Here is an 8,261-nt window from a genome sequence, read left to right on the forward strand (position 1 = left end):
AAGTTGAGGTTCACTGGATTGGACAGGGGAGAGTGGGGAGAAAGGAAGGGGATGGGAATGGGAAAGACACTAGAATGAATCAGACATAACTTTCCTATGTTTATATATGAACACACGACCAGTGAAACTCCACATCATGTACAACCACAAGAATAGAAAGTTATACTCCATGTATGTATGATGTGTCAAAATACATTCTACTGTCATGTATATCTAAAAGAACAAATTTAAAATTTTTTAAAAGAATTCCATTAAATTCAAAGCTATGGCTGAGTCACTTATCATCCTTTTGGATAAGGTCAAGTGTAAAACCTTAGAGTTGCTGCCTGGGCATTCTGCTCTCCAATATCTGGGAACCCAGGAAAGAAGAATCAGCTTTGAGGACTAATTGACCTTGATCATTGGGGGAGAGAGGTAGGATTGCTTTTACTCAATGGAGGCAGAAGAATGTGCTTGGCTCCCACATATTTCCCTTGAGCGTCCCTGGTTTGTTTGTAATCGTCAATGGACACATGAGGTGACCAGCTCCAGATCTCTTTGTGGAGTCAGTAGAATCTTTTGGGCCTACACTGGAACTTGACTTTTTTTTTTTTACCAAATGCTACTTCTTGCCTACTACTTTGCCCAGGTGTTGCTCCCAAGGGTAGTCCTTCCTGAATAAACACCTTGGACTTAAGCTCCTTTCACAGTTGGCTTCCTAGAGAACTCGACGTACAGCCGTTTCACTAATCCTATGATTAACAAAACCAATATAGATCATGGGAGTAGATTCTGCTAAGGTTAGAGAAACAAGTTTTTCCACATCGTATGGATGGCATACTTAGAAATAAACAGAAATTACAGAAGAAACTTTTTTTTAATTGTGTAAGATTACTTAAATGTGTGTATCTTCTAAACCAATAGTTCTCAAAGTGTTTTGCATGGTCCTTGAAGGGTCCTCAAGATCTTTTCAGGGATCCCATGAGATTAAAAACTATTTGAATATTTTTTTTAGATTCTCAATCACTTTTCAGAGAATAGAGGATTCTTGAGACAAAAACAAACGTTGGCAAAACACTGATCTAGAGAGATGGGGTGGGGAAAAAATTTTATTTCACTGGTAGCAGCTTAATTGTATGCTATAGAATTTAAACAGCTGAAAAGACAGCGGGATAGATGAATAGGTGGACAGCAAGGATGGATGGTGGATGGAGGGAGGGAGGGATGATAGAGTCACAGCTGAGGTTCATCTTGTGTGGTGCTGGGGATTGAACCCGGGGCCTTGTGCATGCTAGGCAAACACTCTACCAACTGAGCTCTACCCCCAGCCCGAGGTTCATGTTAATTTGAAACTTAATTTGAAAAGTCCTTATGACTTTTGAGTTATGTGAATGTAACTGGCAGGTCATGCCCTTGTGGTATGATCTACGAACAATCTTCTTCAAAGTCACTTTCAGCATCACAATGGAATTTTACCTACATTCCCAAGTGCCCACAAGGCTTGCATCCAAGGACATTCTTGAACTTTTCATGAAGAAATGAGCAAACAATGGGCAAACTATTTTACATCCTTATTGACTCTGACCTGGATGATAACAACCAATCCCTGCTCCAGGCTTAGTCCCTATGAGCCACTCACCAGGCTGCCATCTGAATACTCTGTCCTCAAAGTCCTCAAGGACTCTTGGTTGTCCTTTCTCAGAATGAAATGCGGACTCTTTGTGGATCGTTCAAGGACTCCATCTTCTGTCACAATTCACCAGCTGATGGAATACTGTCCCAGAATCCAAACTGTCTCTAGGAATGAAGGTAATGAATGGATAGGGAAACTTGTTGACTGTTGTAATCATTTCACTATAATATTGTTTTGGTTTGGATCTGAAATGTCCCCTCAAAAACGCATGTGTTAGGCAATGCAGCCATGTCTGGAGGTGAGAAGATTGGACTGTAAGGGCTCTGACCTCTTCAGGGGGTTAATCCATTTCATGGATCCATAATTTGAATAGACCACTGGGTGGTCACTGTATGGGGGGCAGGGATGACCAGAGGAAATGGGCCTTGAGGACTATATCTGTCCCTGGCCCCTTCCTTTCTCTTCTTTTTCCTCTTCCCTGCCCCCTCCTCCTCCTCCTTCTCCTCTTCCTCCTCCTCTTCTTCTTCTCTCTCTATCTCTCCTTCTCAGCTGCCAGGACCCGGGCAGTTTTCCTTCACTACACCCTCCACATGTTTCTGCAATGAAGTTGGTTGAGCATGAACTGAAACTTCCAAAACCATGAGCAAAAATAAATTTTTTCCTCCTCTAAGTAAGTTGTTCTTGTCAGATATTTGGATCACAAAGACCAAAAGCTGACTGACACAGAAATTGGCACTCACACAGAAATCGTGGTCATTGACAACTGCACCTAACCAAGTGGTTCAGAAGCCTTTGGAACTGGTTTGCAGAAATTTGAAATTTGAAGATGCAAACTAAAGAATATTATGAGCAGAGGGGCTGGGGAAACAGCTCAGTTGGTAGAGTGCTTGCCTAGCATACACAAAGCCCTGGGTTCAATCCCCGGCAACACCAAAAAACAAAAAAGAATGTTGTAAGCAGAAATTAATGGGAAATTTTGGTGGGAGCTCAGCAGACCAGAGTACCAACAGAAATGTGGACCATAAATAATATGCTCCTGAGGTTCCAGATTTGAATGAGGACTCTACTGGGAATTGGTTTAGAAGCCATTCATGTTACATTCTGACAAAGAATCTGTCTACATTTTGTCCACGTCCCAAGACTGTCTGTGAGACTGGAGCCAGACACCATGTTACACACCTGTTATCTCAGTGACTTAGAAGTCTGAGGCAAGAGGATCACAAGTTTGAGGCCAGCCTCAGCAACTTAGTGAGAACCTGCCTAAAAATAAAAGAAAGCTGGGTGGATGTAGGGTCCGGTGGTAGTGCACTCCTGTATTCAGTCTCCATATTCAAAAAATATCAAACCTTCATGAGCTCAGTTGTGTAAAGCTGAGAGCTTATTTGAAAACTGTTGCTTTGAGAAGCAAGTTCAAGTTCTGGGGGTGCTCTTATAAACGCCCTCAGAGGCCGGACAGCCATAGTCCCAGGAGACCCAGCCTGCTGAAGTGACAGCAGAGCTTGGTGTCACCCACTGCCACGTGGATGGCTCTGCAGGAATGCACAGTCACCCAGGCTTCCCCTGAGGTTTGAAACAGAGGCCTGGAGGCCAGGAAAAGTGTAGAGGGTTGGAATCCCTTGTGGGCCGCCCCTGGGGGACAATACAGGAAGCTGTGAGAACAAAGCAGAAGCTGCAGTAGACAACCCCAGGATTAGGAGGTGACAAACCACGGACCTGCTGCTGAGGAAGTCCACAGGCTTCAAGCAAACTCAGCCTAAGAGGGAGGCCACATGGGTTGCAGCCAGGAAGGCCCAAGAGTTCTCATATCTAACATGAGAACTAAATATTTCACATCAAGGCTTTTGTAGCTCATATCTCACTACCATTTTATGTCCCAAGTGGCAGACAGAGGTGGAGCTACAGGACTTGTCTTCCCGCCTGGGTTTCAGTCTTGCTTTGGTTCCGTTCCTCCTTTCTATGCCCCAGCCCTCCCTTTTGAATGGGAATGTTTACTGCACACCATTGTTTATTGACTCGATTTTGATTTTTACAGAGGATCACAGCTAAGAATCTGTCTTGAGTGTCCTAAGAGACTTCGGACTTGGACATTTGAGCCACATTGGAACTGTTAAGACTCTGAGGACTCTTACAGATGGACTAAGTGCATTTTGCATTGTGAGATGGACATGAACTTTTAGGGTCCAGGGGCAAAATGTTATGGTTTGGATCTAGAATGTCCCCCAAACTGTTGATGTGTCATGTTCAGAGCTAAAAAGATTAGACTGTGAGAACTATGATCTCATCAGTGAATGAATCCATTTGATGGATTCATAATTTGAACAGACTCCTGGGTGGTGGCTATAGGCAGGCAGGGCATGGCAGGGGTGTGGCCGTGGGTACTATATATACACTATATATCTGGCCCCTTCCTTTCTCTCCCTCTTTCTCTCCCACTCCTTGCTGGCTGTCATATCTTTCCACCAGAGTCCATGAACCATGAACTGAGACCTCTGAAACCATGAGCCAAAATAAGTCTTTCCTCCTCCAAGTTTTCGTCAGGTATTTGGATCAGGTATCTGATCCAAATCTGGCATCTCTCTTGTGATGGATCAAATGCTGATCTCCCAGGGGCTGAGTTTAGGGCTGGGATTAAACTATAAAATCTGAGATAGATATCTATCCGGTTGTACACTTTTAATATTTACAAAAAAAAAAAATTCTGGGCTAAGAAGTTCAAGACTGGCCTTAACAACACAGTGAGCCCACACCTCTAAATAAATAAATAAGTTCAATTAAGAAAATACATATATTTGATCACCACTCAGGCCATGACCAGATTCATGTGGGAGCCAGGCTGGCCAGATAGGCAGAAGGCCTGTTGAGTGTGCCCAGAAATATCCATCAGAACCTCAGCTCAGCTGGAAGACAGTCAAGTTCCCCAAAGGGCTGAGGATTAGTGGCAGGAAGTTTAATGTCATATCTTACCCTAGATTCCAATCCCAGCCCCAGCCCTAAATTCAGCCCCAGGGAGATCAGGGTTTGGTCTATCACAAAAATGTGGGTGACTAAAGGCTAGATATCTAGTGATGTGGTTGAGGGAAGCAGATTTAGTCAGCCTGCCCCATGACTCTCTCTCCCGTACAGACTTTCATCGATGTTCTGCTACAGCTGAATAATGTTGGGTTCTGCTCTATTGTGTCATGTCATATTGCATTGTCACGTCATATTGCATTGTCTTTTGTTGGTTTTGTTTTGTTTTGGTATCAAGGATTGAACCCACGGGCACTTTACCATTGAGCTACATCCCCAATCCTTTTTATTTATTTTGAGAAAGTGTCTCACCAAGGCTGGCCTCCACCTTGAGATCCTCCTACCTCAGTCTCCCAAGTCGCTGGGATTACGGTTGAATGCCACCATGCCCAGCTGTCTTTCATTGTCTTGCAAACTTCATATCTGGGAGTTCTAGGGACCTGGATTCTCAGGAGTGCCCAGACACTTGTCAGTCTTCAGCAAGGCCTGTATCCCTGATGCATCTTTCCTCTGGCTCATCCTGCTTGCTCTTCACACAGACTCCTCTGCCACTTACCTGTTGCTGATCACCCTCACTTGGAGACCAGCCCCCAGCAGGAGCCATCTCCCCAACCCCTCCTCCCTCTCTATCCTCCAGCACTCACCTTTCTAACAGCAACCGGGTATTGCGCTAAATCCTCTCTCAGTCCCTCCACAGCTCCAGAGCTACCTCCTGTTCAAATATTTGACACAAGGGATGACCTCACACTAGATCTTTATTACAGGTCCTTCTTGATGGTCTCTTTGCTGTAGCACGGGATGCTCTCTGGTCCTGGATCTTCTCTGGGCCTTTTTCTGTGCTGCTGGTCACAAGGAGAAACCCCCAGAATTGCTATTCTCCTCCTAGAATGTCAGTTCTGAGATCAGCCATGATGGGGGTGCAGGAAAAATGTCTCCCTTCTGCACTCAGTCCTACCACTCTCCACCCACACACTAAGCAGCCCACCTTACCAAAAGAAGGGCTGAAGACAGCTGGAGAGAGTGGGGACATACACAACTTACCCCGTTACTCAGCTCTGGGGAGCTGCATCCCAAGAAGTGCCAAGGCTCCTCTGCCAGGAATACTCACCCCCATATCCATGGTTGTCTTCGGTCACCTTAGACAGTTCCCAGGCTCACTCACGGTGGCTGGATTTCTGACCTACACCTCCTATTAGTTCACATCCTCTCTTCTGACCTTAACCTTCTCAAAACTCTCAAAATACTTCTATTACATCTTCCAGAAATGAGGCTGCCATCAGCAAAGTGTCCTCTAGCTTGTTCTGGGGATATTTCCTTCCCCTTCTTGTTATAATTGAACTTGACCTTTGCCTTAGTGTGTTTTGTGCTGCTACAACATAACACCTGAGACAGGGTAATTCATAAAAAGGAACAGAAATTTATTGGTTGTCCTCTGTATTTACCCCAAAGAATTAGAGTCGGCATATACCATAGCAATACACACATCCAGGTTTATAGCAGCACGATTCACAATAGCCAAGCTATGAAACCAGCCTAGCTGTCTAACAAGAAATGAATGGATAATGAAAATGTGATCTAGATACACAATAGAGTTTTATTCAGCCTTAAAGAAGAATGAAATTATGTCATTTGCAGGAAAATGAATGGAACTGGAGAACATCATGTTAAGCAAAATAAGTCAGATTCAGAGAATCTGAGGCCATATGCTTTCTCTCACATGTGGAAGCTAGAGAGAGAAAAAAGGAGTAAGGAGCTCATGAAAATGGAAGACAGGCCAGTAGGGTAGAGGAAGAAAGTCAGGGGGAGGGAGGAAGAACAGCAAGGGAGGATCCTGGGGAATGAAACTGATCAAAGCATATTATATGTATGTGGCAAATATGCCACAATGAAACACGATTCTATATAATTATTGTGCACCAATCAAAAGAGAAAATTATTGGCTGAATATTTCACCACAGCCAGTCAAGAGGATTTTTGAATGTTCCCAACACAAAGTAGTAATGAATCTTTAAGGTGACATAGATGCCCATTTCCCTGATCTAATAATTACACATTGTACACATACATGGAAATGTCACATCATACATCATAAATGTGTACAATTGTTATATATCAATTAAAATTAAAATATAGATTAAAATTTTCATTGGCTCACAGTTCTCTTTTTAAAAAATCTGCATGTCTTTTATTTCCATTAGAAAATAGTATCTGTATAAAATTTGGGTCCACTTTACTTCTCCTTTACTTCTACCATTCAAGATTGAATATTTACTTTAACTGAAGTAAAAGCAGAATCCCATATCTAACATGAGAACTAAATATTTCACATCATTAAATTAATAGGATTTCATTGAATTAGGTTTGCTCCTTAATATTTTTCAGGAATAATGACTCATTTTTCCTTTGTGTTATTTGCCCTATCCTTTTATTCATCTGAGTGACTGTGTAGGGAGCATCTCTTCTCCCATATTCAGCAATGAGTTATAGCATCAGTAACCGCATTCATTATTCAGTTCAATTATATTATAATCAATTTATGTCAAATCCCTCTATGACGTGGTATTTTCATGATAATTTCAGATATTTTAGTTACACATACACTTTTCCGATATCAATTGCAAAAATCAAGATGTGAATTCATTTTTTGTTGTTGTTGTTCTTTGTAGTTACCCAGGACAGTGGAATGCGTTTTGACGTATCGTACATACATGGGGTATAACTTCCTATCCTTGTGGTTGTACATGATGTGGCGTTACACTCATCATGTGTTCTCATTTAAAGAACGATGAGGAAGTGTTCGGTTGCACTGGGCCAGAGGAGCACAGCTAGGCAGAGGGAGGAGCAGAAGGAAATGGAAGATAAAGTGACTCGTCCAGAGAAAGCTGAAGAAGCAAAATTAAAAGCAAGGTATCTTCACCTGGGACAAAAGCCTGTAGGCTCAGATTTTTTAAGGAAACGATTGCAGAAAGGGCAAAAATATTTTGATTCTGGGGATTGCAACATGCAAAAGCAAAGATGAAGAACAAGCAACTTCCCACTGCAGCCCCGGATAAGACAGAGGTCACTGGTGACCATATTCCCACTCCCTAGGACTTTCCTCAACGGAAACCATCCCTTGTTGCTAGCAAGCTGGCTGGCTGATTAAAAGAGCTGATCTGCATGAATTTTCTAATTCCCATTATTTCTCCTCATATGTTACTTATCCACCTTTTATTCTTTTCATTCACTACGTCATTTAAATGAGACTGGCGGCTTTGCAGGTAGCCATAGTATGTGCTGGAATATACATGTGTAGAGGTTTTGATTGGTTTTAACAGTGCATTGATGAAAAGGACATGTTAGAGCAACATAAGTAATCTACTTGAAAATATTTGTATATATCACCTAACTCCTAATAAAGGTTCCCACAAGTAATAAGCAAATTTTACAATTTTAATGTTTTGCCTTCCTCGCTTATCTTAATTATAGCTGTGTATGTTACTCTTATTTAATGTAACCTCTGTATTGATTTCTTCTGTATTTTCCTTCTGGATTTTGTCAAACAGAAGTTTAAGACCACAGGTTTGAAGAAAGATCACAAATTCAAATGAAAATACGAGGGGGCCTTGAAAGATTTGTATAACTGTGCTTGAACTTGAAT

At 42.3% G+C, this 8,261-nt stretch overlaps 1 pseudogene; it reads left to right on the forward strand.

Annotated features, from left to right (window-relative positions):
* Nucleotides 1–7,472: 7,472 nt before the first annotated feature.
* On the forward strand, nucleotides 7,473–7,762 carry LOC114097547 (cAMP-regulated phosphoprotein 19 pseudogene; annotated as a pseudogene).
* Nucleotides 7,763–8,261: the final 499 nt, after the last annotated feature.

The sequence above is a fragment of the Marmota flaviventris genome, chromosome 18 (genome assembly GCF_047511675.1).
Source record: "Marmota flaviventris isolate mMarFla1 chromosome 18, mMarFla1.hap1, whole genome shotgun sequence".
Lineage (NCBI taxonomy): Eukaryota > Metazoa > Chordata > Mammalia > Rodentia > Sciuridae > Marmota > Marmota flaviventris.